Below are 13,665 nucleotides of genomic sequence, written 5' to 3'. Positions count from 1 at the left end.
ATCACATCACAAAAGGTGTTCTAGGACTAGTGAAGACAAAAGCTTCAATGGACAAGATGGAAATACCATACCAATGATGTTTTTGGAAAAATTTTCTTCATGGGTTTCATGGGAATGAGCCTATAAGGCCAAACAACATTTTTAAGCCTAAAAGGCCTAGGAACTAGGGCTCGATAGACAAGAGCTGAAAACTTGTGATCTTAAACCAATATTAGAGATTTATATATTTTTTAACACCTGCTAAGAGATTCTATAAATATTTTTGGTGGTTGTGTGGAATTTTGTGAAATTTAGAGTAAATTTGGAAAAAAAAGGGCTACTAGGAATGAGCCCCTTTTAGGCCTCCTATTGTAACTTTTGTATTTGGAATATTGGGAAGGGCTAGACCTATCAGTTAGCCAATAAACCTTGTAGAAGGTTAGAGAATGAGATGTTAAGGTGTATGGTGACTTAAGATCCTAGAGGATGCAGGTGAAGAGAGGTGACTCAATTACACAGTAGTTATTGTATTAAACAAGGAGGTGGGTTATTAAACTTATTAGAGATTTGTAGCTTTAGTCAGATTACTCTAACCAATGCAATCAAATATACAAGTGCAATGTTGGCCTTGAACATTTGATCTCTATCCTTTACATTATCATAATTTATCTCTATGATATATGAGTAATAATCACCAATTGTGTATATGTATTTAATAATAGTCATATTATTAAATACATATACATGAATGATTATATTGAAATAAATAATAATCATATTATTGCTCAAGTGCATCAATAATTAATATTGATATATTATGGCGTATTGCAGCATATATAATCAATCATGATTGTGATAATGATATTGTTGAGTACGGGTAATCAAACAAATATTAATGGTAACAAATGATAAGTTCATAAATGACATGTCTCTATGTGAGATGTGGCTTTGCATTACCTTATTTATTGAAGTCATTCCAATACTTATTAAAGCCCACAGATCATTTTAAGTGCAGAGAAAAACAAGTATACAATCATTCAACTAATTATATCTTAGCAACATTAAAGTCACAACAAATCAATATTGATAGACTTATCTTGGTGAGAATATTATGAATTGAAAACAATGACCATTGAAGGTTATAGAGTTGTATAAGGTTTGATACATATCCCATTGCTTATTACCTATTCTTTCAACCAAAATACCCATTTTATATTGGTATAATTCAATATCTTCAACATAAGCCAATATCTTATGAATTTCTTATAAACTACACTTTCAACAATGATAAGTTGTGTTCAAAGTTGTGAGCTTTTTATCTAAGAAGTCTAAAGTTTGAATCTATTCAAAATTAACAAATGATAATAATTAATATAAGCTTTCTTCACAATGAGGACACCTAGGATACTTTGAACATCAACCCAATTCCAATCCTTTCTAATAATAATCCCCCTAGGCCAATTTAGCATCTTGGGTGTATCCTAATTTTCTTCCATAAACAATAGGGCTCCTAGCTTGTTCATTTCTATACAATTCCTTTTCCTCCATGGAAAGATTAAAAAAAGCTTTACCCACTTCTTGCATTTGAGAAGTTAGAGTGTGGGATTCCATGATTGATGATTTGAAAGAAACCCTAGTTTTGTACAGCTCTAGAGATTGTTGCAATGGTCTCTTGTTGAAGATGCAAAGAGCCCAAGTCATGACAATTAATAACTAGAATCTGGGTGTTGTGTGTGGTTTGGAGTGGAACTATTTCGATCCCACTCTGTGATAATCACTGCACTCTTGGTAGACTACCCAGTTCATCCATTATCAATGCATTCATTCTTACTACTAATGAAAGAACATCAAGACCAAAGAAACCTCATATGATCATGATAGAGAATACATTTTGGTAGTAATATGATGTTCTTTCATCGGTAGTAATATAAATGGATTCAGTTATATATTTGTTTTTGGTGCATATCAGGACGTGTGGCCTTTCTTGTCTAGGTGTTGATGATGAAACCATGGACCCTCTAATCTCTCTTATGGAAGGGGATTCTATAGCTCTAAGTCTTGACAATAGTGAGAAAAACTGTTGTATGATTTCTATCCGTAAAATAGGGGCCCCAATTCTTTAAGCATATATTTTCAAAGACTACTCATATCAGGATAGTTTTGGCAATGCTTATTAGGAAACATTATCTTGTCAAGACTCTAAAAAAAACCAACACAGTCATTTCTTTAAGTACAAACAAAAGACAACAAATTGAAATTACCAAAATGAAAAAGAAAAATGCATATGACCATTAAAAAAAATAACATTGTCAATGTAGACTCAATTTCTAATCTTGTTATTCAAACATGTTCAAGCTACTTCTTATAATGCTAGAAGTAACTACAATATTTTTATCTATGCATTAAACAATACTGTCAATAATATAAGCATTAATTGTAGATTCTCAAGGAAATTTTGATCAAGAATAGATTGTAAACACCAATGAGTTTATTAGAGAACCAAATAAACCTCATAATGATCATGATAGAGAATATAATTAGAGAAAAGACCAAAACCCACACCTATCATCTTTCAAAAAAGATAAGAATGTTGTTGATTATACTCACCCAACCAACTATATCCATCTGGGCTTCTAAATTTGGTCAAGGGACAGTTGTCAAGTTTGGCAACCGGAGTTGTCAAGTTGACAACACTAAACTAATAGGCAAGACTGACCAAATGTGGTTGTAGGGCAGTTAGAGAGGTTGGTTATTGGTAACATGGGATGATACAAGTCTATAAATGTTGTACAAGCCTAACCATGGAGAGAGGAGAGGAGTTAGTTTACGAAGTGTTAACATCAATAACATAAAGGTTTCCTACAATTTCTATGTCTTTTAAACAATTTTTATAGTCATTTGCAACATTATTTTAGGTTGAGATGCTTTCTTTTTTAAGAACACTTATATGATGTGTTAGAGTGTTGAATCAACAGTATCTTGGCTTTCATGGCACCTAGATTCATTAAGGGAGATATTCGGGTCTGAATAAAAACTGCTATAATTTTCTTCTAGGGTAACCTGAGAGGGAAAAAATGGGATATCTTGCATGTAAGTGATCATGGAACCCCCAAACCTTGGAGGAATAGAGAAGAGGGGCTATATTTTATTCCTCCACAAGTGCAAGTTGGCATGCAACAATTTGCACATGCTTTGAGTAAAAGGAAAGTGACTATGCAACTATCACAAGGTATTAGATTAAGGGCTTTATCCATTCAAAGAGTTGGAGAGTGCTATGAGAGTTAGGAAAATAATATTGGGGAGTCTAATTGATCTTTGAGTGGTTGAGAGTGGTTTTGTACCCAAGGAATGATCTTTTCAATGACAGTTTAGCAGAATGGGTGATTGTCTTGTAATGACAATAAAAGATGTAAACAATGTTATTGGTTGGGATTTGAGATTGACTGTATTAGTAGGCATTGAGGAAAGAGTGGGAAAAGTCCAATGTGTTGTAAGGGCTAAAGTCCTAAGGGATTAAGGGATTTGGTTCAGGGTTAAGTCTTATTTGTAGTGGCCGATGGAATAGGATAGTGGCAATGCTATGTTAGTAGAGTTTGGGTATGAAAAGAGTCTTTAAAAGAGTGGGATATGATTGAGGGATCAATGGGAATGCAATATGATCCTAGGTTGTGTTGAAGAGTATGAGATGTGGTCATAGGGTACAAGGGAAATGTTATGCAATCAACAATCATGAAGACAATAAATGGAGTCATTAAGTGTTGTGAGTCAATCGAAAAGTGTTGAGGATACAATAAATGAATGAGATTTGATTAGAAAATGAGTATGATCAAAGATTGAGTGTGATTATTATGTGGAGTATAGTGGAAGGAGGAGATAGCCAATGATTAGGCTTTAGACATTAATAGTTCTTGAGAGTGTGTGATTAGTTGAGAGAATCCGTGTATTGATCCAAGAATTGGGATAGTGTCTTTGATGAAGACTAATGATGTGAGAAGTTGTATCACACTAAGACTCTGAAGAATTTGTCCTAAATTAATAGTACTTTTGATTGGGCCCATTATCTTCTACATCTTAGTGGTACCAAAGAAAGGGATTAGATCCTTGCAAAGTGAAGATGGGTTCAACAAGGTCAGAGAGGGAAATGCTAGAATTCTTGACTAATGGGACGAAGAGAAGAGAGGAAGAAGAGAGAAGGAAACAAGAAGAGAAAAAAAGATGAGAAAATGAGGCAAGAGGAATTGAGAAGCATAAGACAACCGCTTGAGGCAAACATGAGGAAGTTGGATGAACTTATGGAGCAAGATAGGAGGAACAATGAGAGATAGGAAGAATAGTGTAGACTAACTTTACGAGCCTAGATGGATATATAATACAATTAGAGAAAATACCATAACCCACACCTATCATCTTTCAAGAAAGATAAGAATGTTGTTGGTTGTACCCATCCAACTAACTATATCCATCTAGGCTCCTAAATATTGTTTCGACTGCTACAAGAGAACATATATGCTAGTCTAAAGGATAAAAAATAATTGAAGGAACCAATTGAAGGGAAGCAATTTCAAAAGACATATTTAGGAAAATAAATGTTTCTGTTGCTAGAAAAGATCTTGGTTACAAGTCTAAAGGATGAGAATCAAATAGAAAAGAAGGGATTAACAAGCCAAAGAGTGTGCAGCCAGTAGTAGTGACTCTGAGATTTGAAATTGGTAACTTGTGTATAGAAGGGATTCACAAGCTTAGGTAATTACTAATGAGAATGACAACATATTATCAACAAGTCATTTGAAGGATAGTTAACATGCTTGACAACATGTGATAGTGAAGTAAGGAAAGTGACCAACGATCTAAGAAAATGAAAAGTTTAATATAAACTTCTAGGACAATGATGATAGTTTATAAGGTTGTCATAAAAAATAGGTCAAACCCATATAAGATGACCATAAGGACTCAAGAATTATGAGTTTCTATGTTGAAAACCATGATGATCATGAGGAAGCTAAGTCAGTTGAAAAAGTCCACTATCAAGATGAAAAATAATTTTTTGCAAATAGAAAATGTCAAATAAAAATAGAATTGAAGATTTAATGCCTCATGATGAGCTCTTATCAAACTTGAGTGTTTAATCTAATCCTAACACCATGGAATGAATTAGTTTGATATCGGATAAAGATAGAAATGAAGATTTAATGCCTCTTGATGAGCTCTTATTAGACTTGAGTATTAAATCTAAGTCTAGCACCTTGGAATAAATTAGTTTTCTGGGGAAAGTGCAACATTAACCCTGTTCAAGATAGATGCATCTCTGTTAGGTCCCTATGGTTAGTATATACAGACATAATGAAATGTTGATCCATGTTTTGAAACTAGCACTAGTGGATGATTCTCATCAAGGTTAGGAAGAGCTAACACTTTATTCTAGGCAACTAGAAAAACCTATCTTTAACAACACCTTGACAACAAATGCCAGATGTTCTAATATGCACAAAAAAAAACATATAAATGAATGCATTTATATTACTACCAACAAAAGAACATTATATAACTACCAAACTGTATTCTCTATCATGATCATTATTTTAATAACTACCAAAAAAACAACATTATATGACTACCAAAATGTATTCTCTATCTAAATAGAGAATATATAACTGATCATGACTATATTACTAACAATCAAGAACATCCAACAATGCATACATTCAACAATGCATAACTTGAATATCTTTGAAGTGAGTGGATAGTGATATGAAAAAGGCTTCATACATTACACTTAGTTGGATTTTTTGCAGTTATTAACAAGACAACTAATTATAAATGACATAATATCATTTTGATGAAACCCTTACCAAATACACACTTTGAAAAAAAATTACTTATCAATTTGATGAAACCCTTGCCAAATACATTATGTGATAAGAAAAGTTGTATATTTCTACCACTTAGCAATGGAAACTCAAAACTTTTCAATCGTCTACAATGAAAATTAAAACCTGTCAAACGTCTGCAATGGAAACTAAAACTTGTCAAACATCTCCAATGGCAACTCGATCAACCTGCAAACCATACAAGAAATGGAAACATAAATAGAAAAGGTACCTAAGGCAAAAATAAAAAACAATAAACAACAAAGGAACCTAAGGCAACTCAAAATACAATAACTCATATTTAAGTTAAGACAACTAATTTTAAATTTTAAAGCATAAGAGAGAAAACATATGATCTTGTATTTGGCTAGAAAAATAGAGAGCAGTTAGAATCAAAGTCTTTAGTTGGAATGCATTTTTCATATTGTACAGTTATATCACTAAGGAAGAAGAAGATATCCAATAGTTGATGAGAAACTGTTATTAGCAACAACTCTGCTTTAAAAAAAAAAAGAAGATTCCTCTATTTCAAATTGTAGGAGAATTAATGGAAGGAAGGACAAAACCTGATCTAAAGCAAAAGGATCTATTGCAGGCCCTAGCTAATGGACATGTTTGGATCATGTAAGAAAGGAAGGAACCTGAATCAAAATAGAAAGACATGTTGCATGCCCCAGATAATGGACTTGTTTCTCCTGAAGAATAGATTGTAGAGTTATAAAGAATCCTTATGTATTTGCAACATTTACATTATTACTATTGTACTCTAGATGCTAGTATTTTCAATATTATTAATCTCTTGGCTACACATATTTTAGGATAGATGCTCAGAGATTTAGTTCCTTTTATAATCAAAGCTAATATTTCTCTTCAGGTATATACTCTTTATTTTGCATAATGGATAGCTTGTCAACTTTTTTTCTTCATGATTTGCCTTAGTTTTTATTAAATCTACATAGACTAATACAAAGCTCTTGAGCCTTTTTTCAAAAAAAATAATAAAAAAATTTAAAGTATAAGGGGAAAAGGTATGTCACCCATTGGTATTTTTTTCATTCAACAAAATTACTAAGTTTCCAGGACACTGAGTTTTATAAAGGCTTTAGAATATGTTATGTTGTTAATGTCATATAGATGCATGTGTATTTAGGAAAAAAATATCTTCATACAATTGTGTCTATCTGGATAATCTGCATCTTGTATTATGAATACAACTTTGTCTAACTGGACACAACACAGTCCCATCCATTACTTGTACATATAAAAAATGGTAGAATTACTGATATAAATGGTCTGACTCTAGATCGATATGTAACAAACAAGGCTGCTGCAAGTTTCTTTTTGGTAACTTAGCAGAATAACAATTACATAATTAGGTCCAATGGAAAAAGCCAAAAATATTGCCTCAAGAAAAATAAAAGAATGGTTTCAATTTCCTTTTGAATTTGTATGCAAGGTCTTGGGCTGATCGGTTCACCATTCTAGTTTCCTTTTAGTTGATAATCTTTCAAATAATGCTATCTATAAGAATTTGTTAGTATGGGGAGGATGGTGATAATTAGAAAATTTTCTGCTCAATTTCACCCCCTACTTCTTTCCCAATTGGAAAGTCATTTATTTCACATAGTTCCTTATGTTTCTGATGGTAAATTAGAAAGAAAATGTAGATACGTTCAGATAGCTAAAACTAATGAGATGATTTTTATGCCTAACAACCATCTAGCCTATATTATGTTTGAAATGTGAATTATAAGATGAGTCTTTTACAAACTAACAAGTTTCTTGCTACATGCCATGTACTTGGAAAACTAATTGAGTTTGAACTAATTTGAGGTACCAAGTTTTGGTCAAGTCTCTCAACTTGCTTGTTTACAGTTTTATGTAAGTCTTGCTATTAATTACTTGCTAGATCAGGGGAAATTCATTGTTGTAACAGGTAGAATGAGCATAAATTTTAAGATTGAAATATATGATATAATCTTATATTTGAATATAATCACATTATCTTATAGACAATCCTATATTGGTAGAGGACATTCAATACTTACAAGAATAATATAGATGCAAATATAGATACTATGATCTAGGTAATGTAAAATGAAGATAATCAACCAACAATGAAATCCTTGAGAAAGAACTTACAAGAAAATTTTAACCATGGATGAAAAAAATGAAGATAGTTGTAGAGGCTTCATAACGTGTATTTCTTTATAGCAGGGTTTTCTTGTCATTACAACACATTTGTTTTCTATTTTTATATCTAGCTTCAAGTAGAAATGATGTTCAAGGATATAATTTGATTAGTAAAGGAAATAATTTCAAGCAATTTCTGCTATTAAAATTTCAGTATTACCTTTTCAAAACTTTATGGCACTTGGAACCAATAGAAAGAGTTAGCTACTACATTAGGTCATAGTTCTCCAAGACACTAAATTTTTTTGTTTGTATGGGAAATTTTTGCAAGTTGTAAAGAGAGAGAAGTTGGCAAAGCTTTGAGAGGAAATAGCAGTGTAAAATGCTATAGAGATGGAACTCAACAAAACCATAGATATAACTATTAAATATGTGGAATGGAGTTGGGAAACATCTTTTACTTTTATTGGGTCATCATGCCTACTACATGAGAGATCTATAGATTATTTAGCTCTCTATAGTAAGTTGTGAAAGCATTTTTGAGGTATTAGCCTTCCATGAATTAGAGAGCTCATCATTTTCCTATTTAATTCCTATCATTTCAATTATAATAAGTGAGATTTATTCAGTGTAGCTTAATCCATTTAAAATAAGATCCATGCATAAAGATGGAGAATTGAATCTAGGAGGCATTACTTGGTTTTGTTATGGGGAGAAAACCCCCTCCAAAATCTATATCTTTATTAATTCAACATCTGCCAATTCATTTAAACTTGTTTAATACCAATGACTGCAAGGAGTGCTAAGCACCATCCCATATTATAACCAATACAATATCAAAATGCTACTGACCTCACAAATGTCTTGATACTTTTGCAATCATAAGACCAATAACATTTTGTTAGCTTTAGATATCAAATTGAATCTAACCCAAATGTAGCCATTTACATGCCTATATTGAGATCTGATTGAAAAGATCATTATTGAAAGAGATCACTAAAAGAGGGAGATTGTTGAAGAAGACTATGTGTTTCAATCATTGTTTTGTCACTAATGTCAAACCTACTATTTGTTGGTAAGGCAACTGCTTATAATATTCAAGTACTATCTCTTGATTGATGAAGAGGATTTGATCAATTAGATGTAACAAAAGCACCTAGAGGAAAGGTTGAGTTATGATTATGTAATGAAATACAAGGATTAGTTAAGACAGTGATGACATGATGTATTGATAATTTTATTAAGATATCAAATGTTGGCTACACTAAGAAAGTTAAGAAGAGTAAGTTACACAAAGTTTGTTTGCCAAGCTTGACTGAGTGGATGGTAGGTGTCAAGAAAAGTTAGTACAAGCCAAGCATAAAGTTACTTGGAGTTGAGTAATAGAAAATTCTAGTGGATGCTGAGAAAGATAGTTGATGTTGAGCATCAATAAACTTTAGTTGATGCTGATTGATTTCATAATAGATTTCAACCAACATAGTATGTGTCAAGCATCAGAAGGTTGATAATGCTGAGTTGCTGCATTATTTTAAAGATCAAAGATTTGCTAAATTTGAGCCAATAAGTTTGTTTTCTTGAATTTTGTGAACCAGGTGGAAGATAAGGTTGATGAGCTGGTGGCATAGAATTTGATGTAAACCATTTTGAGGCAAATTCAAATGGATACTAGAAGAAGTTTCTAAAAGAGATATGAGATATGGTATAGATACATTGTATCCTACCTAATCCATCCAAACTCTAAATTTTGACGATAAAAATTAGCAAGAAAATATCTTAATTTCCTATTTATAGGAATGTCTAGCCATGAAGCAAAGTTGTCATGTGCAAGAACCTAAGGAAGAGAATGAGTTAAGGGTTTTGGTTCATCAAGCGACCTAAGAGAAGAGTCTACAATGGCATGTTAAGCAAGAAGGCTTAAGGAGATGAATGCTTGAAGGGTGAACAAGCTATTAGAGCTACAAAGTATGAAGGCCAAGCATAATTGAGGACTAAATAGAGATCTATAATCTACAAGAGAAGTTGTAAGTTGTATGAGATCAAAGCTCTACTATTACTCTCTAACAATTATGTCAGTCTAAGGTACATCCTTTGGATTAAGGTTGACCTAACAATCATTTGTAAATCTTTTAACTGGGTGGCATGCCAAGTGAATGGCCTAAAGTCCTCTAATAAGGCTCACTTCTAATAGGGTGATTGAAATCCCTTAACCGGGTCACATTCAATAGTGCATATTGTAACCTTTAACAGGGTTGGCCTTTCATAGGGTATCACTTCAGAAGAGTGAAAAGGAGTAGCATGTTACTGGTGGTTTTTCCCAAATTGGGTTTCCACGTAAATCATTGTGTCAAGTGTGTTGATGAATTTTTTATGTTTCATGCTTTACATTTCTACAAGTTGATTTGATAGTAACCTACAAATTTTAGTGATTACATAATCTTATGGATGCATGCATGAATATGAATGTTGTATGAGTTCACTAAGGTGTGAAAAGTTTTATTTATACATCTGGACCTTGAATAATTGATTCACACCCCCTAGTTATTCTAATGTATTCCAACAACCTATACATCCTTTTGTTGCTTCAAATTATTAAGAAAATGAAACAAATAAATATCAAATTTATTTAGCCATAATTATTAAGAAAATGAAACAAATAAACATCAAATTTCCCTTATGTCTCCTAAGGATAACTTTTCATAGGTTGTTTTGAAGTATGAAACTAGGAGAAAACAACACAACATCTCTTTCAACAAATATAATGAGCAAGAAAAATGTCATCATAAGGTAAAAACTTAATAGCTTTACTCCCAGCATTCCAAGGTTAAGAGCTCCAACTAAGTTGTAGGGACACCAATAAAAATGGAAGGGAGCCATTTTGAAATATTGGTTTTCTTTCTATGATATCGCTAGCTAAGAGTTTAAGACAAGAGATGGTAGACTTATAGAAGTATTGTTTGATTTTTTTCAAGCTTAAGAAAGAGCTCCAATCCATGTGAAATATGGATTCGATAGATAAATTTTTGAAGGTAGCATAGATGTTACACAAGAATTTAAAAAATAAACGTGATTAATATTAAAAAAAACTACTAATGGCATCATCTCAAGTCTTAGCTTTGGATTCTACCATATTAACACCTTAATTCATATATTGCAAAGAATGAGATCTAAGATGTATTTGAAAAGTGCAACTGAATATTGTTGGATAGAGAAGAAATAGATTAAAAGTGCAACTTCATATAATGAAGGAAGTTTCATAATGCTACATCCATACAAAAAAAGCAGGTTATTCCTTTATGTTTTGTTTTTATAAACTACTTTTCATATGTAGTCACAACAAATATAAATACATATTATATCATCTACCTTGAGATAAACATATTTTAAATAAATAAATGAAAGAAGATAAAGAAACTCAATGTCTGAGATGTTTGGACTTTAGACCCAACAGTCAGAACAATAGAGTCATCATAAACCCTCTCTGTGGTCTTTCTTATTCACCCAAATACACAGATTAATGAATAATAGAAAAATAATACCAAGGAATGAGCTTCTTGTTTCAAATGATAAAGTTATTGAATGAAGAAGTACAACCAGAAAGTTTATCTCACATAGAATTTCCAATGAAAGAGGGTCAACTATTCACTAATATATATAGGCATGTTAAACAATAAATTTTGCTTAAAATCTTTGAATAGCTAAAGAAAGCTAAAAACGATTGATTTTCTCATATTTTCTACCTTAGCATTACCAACACTTAGAAAAATTTACAAAGCATAGAGTATATTTTAGCTGGATATAACACAAATGAATGCCCTATAAAAAGTCATACAAAAGCAAGACATATTGATTGATTGCAAAAATAAAATAAAATGTTAGAATATGTATGTACCTAGAAAAGTTGCTGCAGTAGAAACTCTTGGAATGGAATGTCGCTTCACTGAAATTGCACTCTCTAGAATGGGGCCAAAAAAATTGTAATGTTGAATATTTATTCGAATTTCCTTCACTCTAGTAATCTTTATACATTTTACTTCCAACAAATTTCTCCATTCTTGTCGATGGAAGAAAAGAGAAAATATGTATGCTTTGCATGGCCCAGCCAGACCACCTATCCTTTTCTAAATTGAGTCCAACAAAGCAATAATTATTAATGTTCAAGACTAATCTTGATGCTAATTTTAATAGTCAATAAAGATCAAAATACCACTTGCTTCATTCATAATAGAGAACGAAGGGATAAAAATCTACCTAAGACCCACCACTTGCAATACAATGACACTGTTGGACATCAAAAACAAATGATTTTAGAGAAGTCACTTAATATAGAAAGAGCTAGGATATAAGTCCCTTTATGAATCTCAGAGCATCATATGGGTGATGGGCAACAAGGGTCATATTAGTGGTTTGAAATAGCTAGTGTTGTATGACTACAAATGATCTCCTTGGATAGCTAATGAGACATTACATGACTTATGTGGTCTAAAAAAATTTCCCTTGGGCTATCAATAACTTGTATATGTGAAATTGTAACCCTAGAGTCTGAACCAAACCTTTCTATGTGAGGATGCAAATCTTAGTTTTGTGGAAAAATATCCACTCAAGATAAAAACTAAAATCTTGAGCATATCATAAAAAATAATAATGATGAGTGCATCCTACTCTACAATAGTAGTTGGCTTTGCTCAAAATCCAAGAACTACTGGAGGGATCAATAATTGTAGACAACAAAAAAAGATTGAAGGATAAAGCCATAAACTTAAATAGTGAAAACCTATTAACAGAATGGGTGAAGGTAAGGGAGGGAAATACCAAACTCCATTATAATGGGGTTCTACATATGTAGGAGCCTTTCTCCAACCTAACATCCACTTCCTGTAAGGACCAATACAACAACCATATTAGGAAAGATAAAAAAAACAAATATTCAACAAAGAGAAGTACTATGATGTTTAAAGACAATGGAAAACAATGAAAAATCTATTGAGTCTCAACACACTTAAGTTATTTAATTAGTTCATGTCAAAAAAGTAGTACATGCTGAGCACAACATGTAAATAATAGACCATGCTGAGTTCATAGTGAGTGTCGAGCCACTCATGTGCTGAGTCACTCAAGTGTTGAGTAGATAGTGTATGCCAAGGGATTTAGGAGTCGAGTAAATAGTGGATGCTAAGTGATACAGATGCTGAGTTACAATATAAAGATTAGTTTATACCAAGCATCAGAGACTTTAGATGTTGAGTAAGACAGTTTTGACATATTTGTTTGTAATGGCACAAACAAGTATGTAAACCATTTTTGAGTTTACTTGAGGATGGATTAGGATATTTTGGAGATAACGATGAATCTTAAGTTGGATTTCCTATGCAATGACATGCAACCAATCAAAATATGGGAAAGATTAAGTAAAAAAATGGAATCTCAGTCGTAGATTGATACCTAACCCTAGGTCACCAAAGTCTTCTTAAGGAGGAAAAACACTAAACTCTCTATGAATGAATAAATATTGAAGGAGAAAAGAGAGAAGTTTTCATGTGCAAATAGATCGTTCATGGTGGCCAAGGAGTTATGAAGTGAGACTACATTATAGAATCAATTAGAATAGAACATAGGAAAGGAAAAGGATACATTCAAAGAGACATATGATCAATAAGGATCAAGAAGACAATTGTTTAGAGGTGAT

The sequence above is a fragment of the Cupressus sempervirens genome, chromosome 5 (genome assembly GCF_028749045.1).
Source record: "Cupressus sempervirens isolate cs-2001-9-10 chromosome 5, ASM2874904v1, whole genome shotgun sequence".
NCBI lineage: Eukaryota > Viridiplantae > Streptophyta > Pinopsida > Cupressales > Cupressaceae > Cupressus > Cupressus sempervirens.
This window is presented reverse-complemented; position numbering follows the sequence as displayed.